The 6,828-nt window shown below is 34.6% G+C and overlaps 1 long non-coding RNA gene across 1 annotated transcript; it reads left to right on the top strand.

Moving 5' to 3' along the window:
* Nucleotides 1–3,390: 3,390 nt before the first annotated feature.
* On the top strand, nt 3,391–6,625 carry LOC310737693. Its single transcript, XR_014536871.1, has 2 exons — nt 3,391–5,553; nt 5,780–6,625. It is a non-coding gene; the product is annotated as an uncharacterized lncRNA (long non-coding RNA).
* Nucleotides 6,626–6,828: the final 203 nt, after the last annotated feature.

The raw sequence follows: 6,828 nt of genomic DNA, 5'->3' as shown, positions 1-6,828 counted from the left end.
ACATTTTAGTATTAAATAAATTTTCCAGATGCTGCCACAGCACTTTCATTACTCTTGTATATTGATATAGCTTTTAATTAATACACTTTTGTTAATAAAGCTTTATTTTTAACTTGGCACAATTGACAAAAGCAAAGGTATTTTTTTTTTGTGAAAAAACTGGAAAGTAGAAATAAAATAATTAATAAATAAATATTACATTAATTTAACAAACTTTTTCATTGATTTAAGAGTATTTAAAATTGGTGAATGCTATAGAAATTACAATACTTTTTATATTTAGCTCTATTTTTAAGGGAACAAAACAACAACAACAACAACAACAACAAAAAAAAAAAAACAATGATCATAAAATAAATGGTTAATTTAATTCCTGGTTGCAATTCTTCTGCAGTCAACTTCCAAAGATTCTGGATTTCTTTCCTTGTGATGCTCTGTCAGGCTCTTACTGCAACTAGCTTCAGTTCCTGCTTGTTTTGCCTAACAAGTGCATGCCCAGAATTCAGGTCTGGTGATTGCCATTGCAGAACATTTTTCCATTCACAAAAAAAAAAAAAATTATTACCTGTGTGCTTCAGGTCAACAAAAATAGCTTTATACACTTATTAATTCATCCTGCTCATAATTAATAATCGCAAATAAATACAAAAGTTCTCTACACATGCCCACAGCATAAGGCTTTGGAATATAAAGAGTTCCTTCCTTTAATTGATTGACCCTTCTATCGATAGGATGTTGTTTGCGGGCAAACTTTTGAAACTTGTCATATCCTAATCTGGAAATATGGCTGCTTTTGAAGCTTACCAATGTACATTGTGTGCTAAATTCTCTGTATGTTGTCTGGTAAAGTCTTCTCTTGCATGTTAACTTTAACACAGGTATACAAACCTCTTAGAGGGTTTCTTGATATGTTTTTCTTTTTTTTTTTTTTTTTTTTTTTTTTTTACCAGGGATAGAACCTTTCTCTCATTTATTAATAATTGTTTCAGTATTCTTCCTGGTCTTCAGTGGGTCCTTAGCTCATTAATATGTTCCTTCTTTGTTGCAACATACCAAATAATTGAGCTGACCACACCAGTTTTGCGGTCTGTATAATGAGTTTATTTTTATTTTTCAACCTAATGATTGCTGGCTTCACTGTCAGTGACAGCTCATTGAAATTAATTTTAAGAGTTAACAGCAACATATTCCAGTTGCAAATACCACACTTCAAATCAAATCTACGCCTCATCTGCTTTTGTGCAAGGGAAATAATAAGAAAATAAAACACACCTGAACATGAAACAGCTGTGCAGTCAATCGTTTAATTTGCTTTTGCCCCATAACTAGTGGGGGTAATTTCTACACTGTTCTCCTGTTTGGATTTATATATAATCAAATTAAATCTGCAGTTCTGTAAAAATGATTGAAATAATAGCTTTGCAACTATTCAAATTTTTATCCCAACGATCAAACTAGGGATACTGTTCTACTGTAGGAGCTGGCTAGTGGTGAAATGTAGTCATTTGTGTAGTTTGTGTAGCAATTTCCTGCCTATTATTTCCAATTCAAAACCATCCCATCCCTGTCTTGAGTCTGTGTGTCTACACTCTTCATCCTCCAATTTCATGATCTTAGTGCCAACAAGCAATATATTATTAAGTAGGTACTGTATGTTTGCAAGGCACAACTGATTTTAGATGAAATGTATGGATTTTTGTGCTGTCTACACACAGTGACAGAGCCAAGGCTCCTTTTCAGATGAATTATAGATTTTTAGTTCTGCGACAAATGCATTTTAATATGAAAAATTACTTTTTGTTTCATTGTAGTTAAAACTAAAGTGAATTGCAACTTTCCAATGGAAATGTCATTCTATGTCTATGATTAGGTATAGTGGCATTAACAAACACCGGGCTTATGGCAAGAGAAGGGAATAAACATCAGGGATCCCAACATAATTTAGTTAGCATGAAGGCTTTACATTTTATTTCACTGCAGACACATTCTTAAATCCTTCTCCATGAATAATATTTAGAAGTCACAATTTCCTGATTTTTATTTACTATAAATGATGGTCAGGAGTGAGAACAACAATATTTTAGGGATCATTATTATGTAAAAAAAAAAAAAAAAAAAAAGGATTGGGTTGGGTTGGTCGGTTAGTCATAGCTTATATAATTATATATTATGAACTAATTATATATTCATAAATTATAAATATATTCTTATACAGCTTGTGTTCCTTAGAACAGGTATCCCATGGTCATGGCAAAGAGAGAAAAACAAGAACCAAAACAGAGGCCTTGATGTGTCATCACTCATGTTCTTCTCATTTTTTACTCTTAATTTTTTGATAGAACTCAGTATGTGTTTTAACAGCTGTTTAAAAGGCCTCAATACAAATTCAGCTAACACTAACACTAACACTAAAACTTGCTGCACTACTACAATTTCACCTTTTCTCTGCTCTAATGTTGAGATAAACAGGGGCCAGTGAGTTCATGTAAGGGCTGGTATTGGGTTGCGCATAGCCCAATTTCAGGAACACTCCTAGCAAGGACAGACAAAAAGCGCACAGAAATCAGAGCCCCAAGCCTCCTATGAATAAGCTCCTTTACTCCCTTCTGAGCAATGATTGGAGTGTACACCTCAAACATTGCTCCTAGCTAGATGTGTTAGCGATAGTGAACCACACACACATACATAGGACCCTCTTCTAGCTCTCACTGGCAAACTAAACATGAGAGCTTTGTCATTGTGAACACTTGTTGTTTACTGAAAAAGTAACAAAATAACAGTGCCTATTAGTTTCATACAACACCAGGAATTTTGCTGCCCTAAGAAATAAATACCTGGTTCATGCCACTGTTCAGCACCATCTACTGTTCAGTTGTTTTACAGATTAAAAACTCTGCCACATATCTTGTGTCTTCTCCAGAAAGTATTAATCAAATAAATCAAACTTGTCACATTCTCTTTAATGCTGTATTTTGATTGGTCAGAAGATAATTTTCTGTAACAGCACAGATCAGACAAATTTCTCAAGAATTTGTGCAACTTTAGGTTTTTCAATACACAAAAGACAATACACTTTTGGCCTTTGCACTTTTTGAGTAACATAACAGAGTGCATTCTATTTCGTCTTACTATCATCAAGAGAGAAAAGAAAGTGAGGCCACTGAGGGAGCAACTGTTTACAGCTATTACTAATGTACAGGAAGTGCCTTATTTAATGGCCATTTCACAACATTAAAAGTAGCTACAATTAAATTGTGTAATGTATCTATCTTTAGATTATTTTTTTTTATTTTTTTTATATGAAATTGTTCGGGTGTTGGCTATATTTTGGGTGTGCTTTGTGCTGTAACACACACCCACACACACACACACACCCACACCCACACACACACACACACACTAGCATTCATATTACAGTGATTCTGTCTAAAGCTGTTTTTCTTTTTTTTTCACAGGTTCCCCCAGAGCCAGTGATTATCCAGCAAATTACTAGCATTCCTCAGGGATCTTGCAGGCTACTTTTCAGAATCCTTATTATGAGTTGTTATGTTGTTACACAGAGAAATGGTGCTTTCCTAAGTAAATGGCTGTATACTGCCAAGTAGCAGACTGTGGGGGAAGTGCTGATGGTCATGGACAAGAAGAAAAGAGGTTGGACAAAGTGTTGAGTACACAAACAAGTGGCACAAATAATCTGGTCAAGATCTGGTCATACAAAACACTAGTCATGATCCTTAAACTATTCATGGTCATATGGAATTCGGCTTCTGCTTTTCAGCTTCACCAAAGAGCAACATCTAAATAGATTATTCTGCTTTTTCTACTTATTTACACAGTCCAAATCTTTTTTGTGACTTCATTTACAATGTTTATGGACTGTATGTACAACCTTGGACATGATAGAACATTGTCACGAAGGCTATTTTTCAGTTTCTTTATATTATAGAATTTCTCTGAACATGCCTACATGACCATGCACATGTGTACTGACACAAAAATGTGTGTAGCCACAAGAGGTTTTGTAAAAGGCACTGGATTGTGTCTAGAAACAAGAAGTAGCAACACAAATTGATGAATAAAAAGTATTTGCTAATATCTGAAATCTAGATGCACACAGTGTTTCTTTGACTTTTCTTTTGCACATCATACTGACAAAAACTCATTACAAACAAGAACAGTTTTAACATAAGAAAACAAGAAATATATTGATGGTGGTAAATATAACTTTTAACAAAGGTATATTGTAAATATGATACTTAACACAAGAAAATGTTCCTGAGTAACTTAAATCTTACAGTACTATAAGACCATACTTAAAAATTATTTGTGAAGAGGGCTAAATTATCTTTAAAGGTTTATGATGTCTGTCCAACTTTCTCTGGGTATTCTTGTCACTTATCAGTACTATGAGCTACAATTATGAGCCATAATTGTACACAGCATCTAGAGTAGAGTATATGTCCAAATTACAGAGCTTTGATCATGTGAAGCATTTGACAGATCCTGGGGGTGCAGTAATGATCTATGCAGTTATGGCTTTCATCTTTACTTCTATAGTGTCACCACTACGCTACTGAAACTCTTACTCTCGCCAAGCATATTTATAACCTAGGGCAATAAAAACACTGCAATCACTCCATACATTCTTTACACAATCACATGAACAGAGGTCTAACTGGATGACCCAGGGTTTACCCAAAGCAAGTAAGCTATCTTCTGTAAATGGACTTTCACAGTTTACAAGTATTACAGAAACAGTTGGTAATTACAGAAGCTCTGTTAAAAGAAGTGTATATTACCCTTTTATAAAACACTTCAATTTACTAGGGACTTGAAAAGGCCTATATGTCTTATATACATTCTGCTACTACATTGATTAGAAACAAATGCTTTGTAATTACTGTTTAAAAACATGTTCCAGTTGCATTGTGCTATTATGTTCAATTTCTATGTATTTACAACTGTTACTTCTGCCTACTTCTTGAATTCTTGCTCAGTTTTTTTTTAGGCTGAAGTTTATATTATTATTAATGTATATAAATAGTACAATAGTTACTCTGGGTGCCCAAATTGTCAATCAGTTAAAACAGTATACCACATTCCCCAGAATTACTTTTTAGATTTGTCTGAACCTGGTCACATTTTAAAACTTTCTAGTCAGCTCATAAATAATAGGATGTGTGGTTGCATTAATATGCACATATTGGATATCCATGTACATGTAGTAAATAAACATCAATACTTTAAATGCTATAAGTAAATTGTGAGCCATGCTGCCTTAGGTAAATTGATGCAAAAAAAACAAAAGGTGACTGTCAGATAGAGGTAATAATGTAGAAAGATTTCAGCTGTGCCATAGTGGACACAAATGTGACAGCTAATCTACACATCAATCAGTGGTGTTGTGGCTAACCTATTTTCCTTTATTTCTTACATCCTGACATTGAATATGCAACTGCAACAGCACATCAAGAACAGCCATGTATAGTCTAAAATCACAACAGGAGCCAAGTTTGACCAATGGAATATTCACAATTGTGGACGGAAGGAAAAGTTCTCTAAACATTCATTCATTCATTCATTTTCTCCCACTTATCCGTAATCCAGGTCGCGGGGGCGGCAGTCTAAGCAGGCCCCCGCCTTCGACTGCTGCCCAATCCTCACAGCACCGTCCCTTACGGTCCCTCCTGCAGGTGGTGAGCCCACGGGAAGGCGGCCCCATGTCACTCCGACGTCACAGACCTTGATATGTCCCTCGTAAGGGACCCCCGGAGCATAGAGTTCTCTAAACAATTAGTTTTAAACAAAGAAACGTTATTTTCAGAACTTTCAGCCAACACCAAGATGCATAATTATACATTAAAGTAATATCTTATTTTGCTCTTTACTTAGGGATTGACAGCTTACAATGAAATAATTTTTTTTTATGTGAAGTGATGTCTCCTAAAAGAAATAACTGCTAAAACCCAAGAGAGAATAATACACACAAGACCCACCTTTAAGCCGCAATTTCTACGTACGTTGGTCAACTAGAAAAGAAAACTTAACAAGATACAAACTTGCACACATGCTTGCACATAAATGGTAATGGAGGCTTGGGGGGTGCAGACAGAAGATAGACAAAGAATGGCAAAGTGTCAAAGTGTCTAGCCAAACATGGTCTAGACTATGTTTATGTTTTCTTGCCTTGTTCTTAAAACACATTTACAGACTAATGGAGCTGCTTTGTAACTGGAGGGGCAAAAAATTACAGTCTGGGCATGCAGTAAAACAAGATACCTATGCCAATACAGCATGGTAAGCAGAAGTGTGAAAGAATTAATGCCTTAAGTTGTGATAAAATGCTGCACAAATTGTTAAACAAAAACTGAAGCTTATAGGTTCAGATAATAATAAATATAAAAATGTTATATACTTTTGGTCACACAATGACAACAACACTGTTGAATTATATACTGTATATTCCTTTAGTTGTAAAGAAAAAAAAAGGCACCAGGAAACAATCATTTGCAGGGTGGTCTTCCAAAGGTAATATATTTTCTATGCAAATTAAAAAATATTTATTAAAAAATAGTTAACCTTTTGCTTACCCTTTAGATTTAATGGTGATGATGCATTATAGGACTGCTTTAAATAAATTAACTCCAAAGCTAGGGTGTGCTTCCCTGTATCAGTGGTATTCTGTAATAATCTACAAGGGAGAAAATCAGCATCATCCATTTGTTTTTTAGGTGTGCATTTTTACATACAGTGATTGTGCTATCAGATTTTGTTTCAGCAAAAAAGGCATATATAGGCATATCATATAACAGCAAATACGACAATGTT

The sequence above is a fragment of the Silurus aristotelis genome (genome assembly GCF_946808225.1).
Source record: "Silurus aristotelis genome assembly, chromosome: 15".
Taxonomy (NCBI): Eukaryota; Metazoa; Chordata; class Actinopteri; order Siluriformes; family Siluridae; genus Silurus; species Silurus aristotelis.
Note: the sequence above shows the minus strand (reverse complement) of the source record. Positions and strands in the feature narration are given on the sequence as shown.